Here is an 8804-nt window from a genome sequence, read left to right on the forward strand (position 1 = left end):
TTTTCCCTATCTTTCCTTAGTAGCTTGCCCACCGTCTGATCAGGCGATGCAATCTAGCAGCGCCGATGGGACACCTGTCTCGAAATACAACTCACACTTATTCCAGAAGTTTCCATATAACTTTCGAAGAGGGTCATAATTTAAGCCATATAATCGTATTATAACTATTAAAGCTTCAACACAAAAATAATTTATTATGGTGTATAAAAGTATGGAATTGGAAACCTTCATACAATGATCACAAATTTCATCGAACATTAAACATATATTACATATCAATGTGTATCGTAACACCCAGAATGTTGATGTCAATATGTATCATAGTGCCTAGAATGATTGTTATCTCTCTCTCCCTCTCTCTCTCTCTATATATATATAGACACACACACACATATGTATATATATATATATATATATATATATATATATATATATATATATATATATATATATATATATATATATATATATATATATATATATATATATATATATATATATATATATATATATATATATACATATAATGGTGATGGTAAGTAATTTGTTGTCATTGTACATGTTCCATTTATGTAATTACTTTGCGACTAATTCTGATTTGAATAATGCAAGGAAATGAATGGGGAATTGATTGAAAATTTGGGTGAAAATAATTACAAATTTATTAAAAAATATTTTTCCAAATGAATTCTATCAAGAATCATGTATAAAGAGGAAATTACTGAGTTTGTGAGGAATAGAAAGACCAAGTCAAAAGCCAAATTGTTTTTCCAAATTATTTTTATTTTTTCATTTAATTAAGTAGTTAAGGGATAGTGGATCCATATACACGGCACCATCTCTTACGAGAGCTTGGACTAACGACTGGTAAGAGCTAGGGTTCACCAAAATTATTTAGACATTGAATGCCATGGAGAGGCATAAAGGGGGGAGCTCCACTCCCTCCCTCAGTCAGGTAGTCTCTAGCTGAGGCAAGAAACCACTGGAGGTTAAAAAAGGTCTTTCAGGAGGAGGGAAAGGGAACATCGACAATGAACAGGACAAGAATAATAAAAGGGAGGAAGAGAGAATAAAAGAAAAAGAGGAAGAAGACAAGAAACAGGAAGCAAAAAATAAAAAACAAAAGGGTCCATGTAAGCCTAAGACTGAGGTCATACCCAGAGTGGTTTTAAGTGATCTCGCACTACAAGCACATAGGGATCATATGATTACTTATGCTTTCATTTATAAATTCATGGGGTTATGGCCCACAGAGAAGGCGCTACAGGTGTGGATAAAATATCACTGGAAACCTAAAGGGGATATAGACCTACATCTTGGGTCAAAGGGTTTCTTTACTGTAGTCTTTACTAACATCGAGGATAAAGACAGGGTGTTTGAAGGAGGGCCCTACTTCTATGCAGCTGCAAGCCTCTATATGCGACCTTGGATGATGAATTTTGTCCCGGAGCACGAGACCTTCACTTCGGTCCCGGTTTGGGTACGTCTCTACTCCTTACCTCTAGATTACTGGCAACCAGAATCTTTATCAACAATAGGAAATAAATTAGGGCGTTTTGTTAAAATATCTGAGGCAACCAGAAGGGGAAAGTACACCTCCTTCGCCCGTATATGTGTGGAGATGGATCTCTCTGGAGCTCTACCAGATGAGGTGATCCTGGAAGTCTTTGATGAAGAATGGGTGCAAACAGTGGATTATGAACATATTCCTTTTAGATGTCGCAAATGCCATGAACATGGGCATCTATTCAGAGAATGCCCTCTCAACAAAATAGAGAGCAGAAGTAAAGTTATAGTAGGGAAAGATACTGAGAGCTTTCATAAAGTGGGAAATAGAGGAAAAGGAGGTAAAAGGTTGCAAAAAAAACCACACAGAGGGACAACAGGCAAGTCTGAACAGGTACAAAGTTCTAGAAGAAGAGGAAGAGGTAACAAAGGTAGATCAGGCCATGGAGGGTAGCCCAGGGAGAAGGAAAAGGAAGAAAATAGTGAGAAGATACAAGACATTAACCAGCAAAATGGGAATATGTTGAGCAATATGGAACTAGAAATGGACCAAGAAATGACCCCGAGTGAGGTAGAAACAGAGGATCATGAACTGCAGGACATTCTCAAAAGAGAACACCTAGATCTGGAAAGGTTCTTGAAATAGGGAACCATGGAAGGGGTGGATTCACTTCCTCAAGAGGAGTTTAATAGAGTGCAGTATCTGTTTTTATGGAGAAATCAGACTAAAGGGGCGGGAGGGAAAAGAAGCCTCGAAAGGTAGGACAATGAAGGGGTGAAAACCATGAAAACCACATCAGAACTTGCTCCTAGAAACCCATGAAGGAAAAGGGGTAGGAAAAAACAAAATGAGCTTCTGATTGAATGTGGAAAACTGATGATAGATTCAGGTAAGATGAAAGATCTAACCAACTACTCCTTTACAAATCATTCTTAATGAAGCTCGCATCTTGGAATATTAGAGGTCTAGGAAGTAATAGGAAACAAAGGATTCTCAACAATAGAATGAAACAAGAAACTCCTGATATGATTTTTATCCAGGAAACTAAATGTTCAATTAAAAAAATTAGAGAAATACACAACAAATGGCTCAATAGATATGATTTTCTAGAAGTCAAGGCAGACAAGACAGCAAGAGGCATTCTTACACTTTGGAACCCCCAAAAGATTGGCATAGTGGATGCAAAGGCATCTAGGAATTATTTATTAGTGGTTATTCAGCCTGTGGGAGACAGGGAGATTTATTTAATCACAAACATTTATGGCCCTCAAAGACCTGATGATAAACTCAGGCTACTCACTTCTCTAGAGGATCTAAGAGATAGACATTCAGGAATACCATGGATTCTGGGTGGGGACTTTAACATGATCAAATCCCTGTCAGAAAAAAAAGGTGGGACCAGAACTATAAGTAGAGACTCTATAGCATTTCAGAATTTTATAGACAACATGAAGCTAGTTGACACAGACACTAGTAATGGCCTCTTCACCTGGAACAACAAAAGAGGAGGAGAGTCTCAAGTAGCCTCAAAGTTAGACAGGTTCATAATATCAGAGGACCTTATGTTCACAGGCCTTGATATGACAGTGAGAATTCTTCCCTTTGGTGGCTCGGACCATTGGCTGGTTCAATTTGAGGTTACTGGCATTGGAACCCCAAAGAACAAACCTTTTAGATTTGAAAATATCTGGCTCACCCATCCAGAATTTATTAGCAACATTGAAAAATGGTGGAAAGAAGATCTGCAGATCCAGGGAACGAGAATGTTTCTATTACACAAAAGATTGAAACACATCAAGCTCAGGCTCAAAGATTGGAATAAGAATGAGTTTGGTAATATTTTTGAAGCGAAAAAAGTTGTTGAAAGAAAAATGCAAGAAATTAATCAAATCCTTATCACAGATGGCTTTGATGGGGAAAGAAATGAACAAGCCAACAAGTATCAATAGGATTGGGAGGACTTATGTAAACAAGAGGAAATATTTTGGAGACAAAAAACAGGATTTCAATGGCTAAAATAAGGGGAGATAAACACAAGGTTTTTCCACAGATCTACAATGGATAACAGGTCTCACAACAGGATCTCAACGATCAAGGACTCCAAAGGCCAACTTCTCAACACCCATAAAGATATTGAAGCTGTTTTGGTGCAACATTTTCAAAGCATAGCAGAGGAACCTCTCTTAGATAGATCACAATTTATCAGGGACTTCACAAAGCACATTCCTAAGCTAGTAACTAGAGAAGATAATCACAATCTTAACAGGCCAGTGAAAGAAGAGGAGGTTAGTGAAGTCATCAAAGAAATGCAGAATGGAAAAGCGCCAGGCCCAGATGGTTTCAATGTAGATTTCTTTAAAGCATGCTGGAATATTGTCAAGCAAGATATTCTAAATGTAGTGGAGGACTCCATCAATAATAGAACCATATTGAAGGTGCTCAATACATCCTTTATCTCCTTGATTCCCAAACAGGACAATGCTATGACTCCAAATAGATTCAGACCTATAGCTTTGTGCAATGTGGTGTATAAGATTCTATCCAAAATAATTTCCAACAGACTTAAACCCCTACTTCCAACTCTGGTTTCTGTGGAGCAAACGGGATATGTGGAAGGCAGACAAATTCTCAATAATATCCTTCAAGCACATGAGGTGGTTCATTCATTGATGAGTAATAGGCAGGCAGGAATGATTATGCAACTAGACCTAGAAAAGGCTTATGATAAGTTAAATTGGACCTATATTAGGAAGGTCCTTCTAGCCTTTGGATTTGACCACAACTGGGTAAGATGGGTAATGGCCCTGGTGACTTCCTCTAGTTTTTCAATTCTGGTTAATGGTTCTCCATCTAAGACCTTTAAACCCTCAAGAGGCCTCAGGCAGGGAGATCCTCTCTCCCCCTTTCTCTTCATTCTCATGATGGAAGGACTAGGATGAACCATCATGTCTGCTAAAGAAGCAGGTAAGATCTAGGGCATCAAACTTTCTGAGAACGGGCAGGCCTTGACCCATCAACAATTTGTAGATGATACCATGCTACAGGGCATCCCCACGGTCAAAGAAGCTCTAGCCTATAAAAAAATACTGAGTGACTTTGCTATGGCGGCGGGTACAGAGGTAAGCCTCTCCAAATCAAAGATTTTCTTTTTCAATACTAACATTGCTATTCAGTGGAATATCTCCAGAATTATGGGCTTTCAAAGAGATATGCTACCTTCCAAGAATTTGGGAGTGCCGCTAACAGACAAACCTCTGAATAAGAATCTTTGGGAGCCAGTTATCAACAAGTTGCAGGAAAAGATTCGAAAATGGACAATCGGATCTTTGAACTTGTTGGGCCGATTAGTGTTTACAAAATTTGTCCTTCAAACAATCCCCATATTCATGTTTTTAGCCCTTCCAGCTCCAAAAGGAGTTATGCAACAAGGTAGAAATATCCAAAGAGATTTTCTTTGGGGAAAAGGGGAGGAGAGGAAAAAATGGGCCTTAGTAGCCTGGGAAACAAATTTTAAACCTAAAAACCATGGAGGTCTTGGATTCGATGATCCTGAAGTGCTAAATAAAGCTTTAGGGGAAAAATTATGGTGGAGATGGATAAAAGACTCAGATGCTCCTTGGGCTTGGATTTGGAAAGAAAAATATGCAAGTAATTGGCAAACCAAGGACCACATAAGGATGTCTGGTATCATAAAAGGCTCCCACATCTGGAATAAAGCTTGGGAGAATAGAGGCATAGTTCAAAAGAATAACTTCTGGGAAATTAGAGTGGGAGACCAGGCATGGTTTTGGGAGGATAAATGGCAACAGGAACCTAAACTGATAAGAGAGGACTTTGTGGATCTCAAGAATGATACTGATACCAAAGGGTTACAACAGGTAAAATATTTTTGGGATCAGACAAATAGTGAAGGAAAATGGAGAACCTGGAAGAAAATGGAATACAGGGATAATAGCCCCTTGAAAGCAAAGGCTGATGCTCTAATAGCAATTTTGGATCAAAGAAAAATACTGATATCAACTGATCAAGACCAAATTAGATGGGGCAATAACAATAGAGGAACCTTTAATCTTAAAGAGGCAAATCGCTTAGCCCTTGAGCTTGATTCTACAGAACCGGATTGGGTTTGGAAGAATCTCTGGAAGAACCAAGGATGGATGAAAACCAAACTGTTCATGTGGTTGGTACATCATAAGAAAATTCTGACTTGGGAGAACATCCAGAAAAGAGGTGTTTTGGGCTCATCCAGGTGCTAGTTATGTGAGTCTCAAGAGGAGACAATGGAGCACCTCCTCAACACCTATATTTTTACCTCCACGTTGTGGGATAGCGTTGCCTTAATTTTTAGACAAACAAACAGGGATAGAGGAAGTATTACCAATACCCTTAGCAACTGGCGAAGAAACTTCTCTGATAATGAAACGATAAATAGAGCTTGGGCATTAACTCCAAGCTTCCTAATATGGAATGTCTGGAAAGAGCGCAACAATAGAATCTTCAAAAATAAAAAAAATTCCTCTCAGAGCATCATGGAATAGATCTTAAGACAACTTAAGGAGATGGTTGGAACTCTACTGCAAACATCCCCTCAAAATCTCCCTTCAAATGCAGATATGCAAATACTTCTTCAGTTGGGTATGCAAGGGCTTATTCCCCAAGGTATGAATAGGATGGAAAAGCAACCGGTCACTGAGAAAGACTTCTGGCATCCTCCCCCTCAAGGATTTATGAAATATAACATAGATGGGGCCTCAAAAGGAAATTTTGGTATAGCTAGTTATGGTGGTGTGTTAAGGGATGAAAAGGGCTGCATGCAATATATTTTTCATTTCAATTTGGGAAGAGCCACAAACAATATGGCGGAGCTAATGGCACTGGAACAATGTCTAGAAATCCTGAAGCACAACAATATTCAGAATATCATAATTGAAGCTGATTCTGAGCTAATCATCAATTTGGTCAAGAGAATCTGTTGTGGTTCGGCTCCGGAAAAGGTCTCGAGACACTGGAGGCTGCTTCAGGTTTATCAAAGAATTCATCTCCACCTTCAGAACATGAGGACCTTGAGTTTCACACATGTGTGAAGGACGACCAATAAATTGGTGAACATACTTGCCAATAAAGGGGCTCTCTATACTAAAAGCAGCATTACATATAAATTGGAAGATGTTCCATAGGGCAGACTAAGGGATGACTGCCTCAACCAGGCGAATGAGGACCGAGAGACATATTTGATTAGAGAATGTCAACAGTAGCAGAGGATGGGTTTAGTCGATACACTTTTAACATGATATGGTTCTCCAGAGGTAATTTTGAAAGCGGTACGCAGGCCATTGTTAGTTATGTAAGCCCAGAACATCTCAAAAGTAGAGTTCTTGGGTGGAAGTTGATCGGCAACTGGTGGATTTTTGCTAATCTTTCTCCTAATACAGATCATATCATTTTTGACCGATGGGAAGAGGGGATGAAGAGCCTTCAGTCAGAAAGTACAGCAAAATCCCACCATAGGTACATAATTGTTGGCAATGGTCACAGTGAACCAGTAGGGTTGGTCTACAGGTTTTCGGGTGCCCAGATGGTGGGATTCCCTCCTGGTTTTATTCAAAGGGAGACTCCTCTCATCCGTTGGATCAAGCGTCTGAGGATCCAGGGTGGAGAGTCAAATTGCAGTTCGATGGGTTCTGGCCAAGGTCTTGGTTTCCACAGTGGACTCGAAGCTTTCCTCATAACAACCTGTAGTGTCAATACCGCCCTCAAGGTGGTTTACAGTTTATCGGAAGCTCTCAACACCGGGAGTGGTTTCACTGATTTGAGCCCGATGCCACTCAACATGCAACACATGGCTACAGTAGGAGAGATAATACCACCCTCATCGGGTGGTTATTCTCTGGGCTTCTTTGCCTTCTGATATGTTCCTCAGCCGTTGGATCTTGCGATGCGAATCAACGGCCCAGATGCATTATGCATGTTGGTGGGTCCAGGTTTATGGTTTAAGGTGGTTTACAGTTTATCGGAAGCTTGCAACACCGGAATTGGTTTCACTGATTTGAGCCCGATGCCACTCCACATGCAACACGTGGCTACAGAAGGAGAGAGAATACCACCCTCATCGAGTGGGTATTCTCTGGGCTTCTTTTCCTTTCGATATGTTCCTCAACCATTGGATCTTGCGATGCGGATCAACGACCCAGATGCATTATGCATGTCTCTCTATTATTATCTGTGCTTATCCAGCTTAGTGGCAGGCATAAAGGAATTGTTTATTCGACATATTCATTGTTTATTCCCCTTTCTCAAACCCGAAATCTGATTAGTTGGGGGTTTAATCTCTTTTCAGGTCCGGTTCTAGTTTCATCCCGTATGATTTTCTTTCCCTCCATTGCAACGGATTAAAATGCTTTTGTTTTGTGTAGGACGTTTTTCAGGGGAGTTTACCCATGGCACAATGGTTTAGCCTTTGGATCGTAGCCCCATACCCTTGGGGTTGTAATTTATGTAATTAATCCTTTTTGGTTATTTTGAATAAAAGGAACGACTCTTGTATTAGCAAAAAAAAAAAAGTAGTTAAGGGATAGTTAAAACACATGAATTCATTTGATAGAATACGAATCTTTTGAGGGGAAAAGAGACTCATGTACTAATGGTTTGAATGAACTTGTTGAACAGAAAGTCATGATGCATGCAACCATTTACTGATTTTATTTCGTGGTTTACACAATTGAGCTCATAGGTAATGTTCCTAATGGAAAAATAATAGTAAATAACAGATACACGCACTAAGCTACAAAAATAAGAAATTGACACATACATGTACAATCAATAAGCCACGGAATATGAGTAGTAAATCTGAGTCATTTATTGATATTAATGTTGGAACTGAGTACAAATAGGGTGGAATAATTGAATTTGGGGTTGCTTCTACAAGAATGCAAACCTGGAAATGACTCAACTCGCAACTCACACTGCCCAAAAATTATACAACCATTGTTGCTGGAGGTGAAATATTTCTATTTATGTCCTCAAATATGCTCCAAAAAATATGAAAAATTAACTAAAGACTTCTCTCACCCAAAACTACCATATCCATAAAAAAAACTTGGGCTAATTCGAGTTGACCCAAAAATCCCCAAGATGTGTGAATTACCCAGAAATCACTATTGTTTATGCTGGAGAAGAACTGGAATTCATGCCATCAAAACTGGTTAGAAAATTATGAAAATTTAGCCCAAAGCTCTTCACACCAAACCCATAAAACCCAATAATGGTTGGGATTAACTCTAAGCCAAGGTCAAGCCCA

The sequence above is a fragment of the Pinus tabuliformis genome, chromosome 8, assembly GCF_031772625.1.
Source record: "Pinus tabuliformis cultivar Carrire ecotype Pingquan chromosome 8, CPIR1, whole genome shotgun sequence".
Lineage (NCBI taxonomy): Eukaryota > Viridiplantae > Streptophyta > Pinopsida > Pinales > Pinaceae > Pinus > Pinus tabuliformis.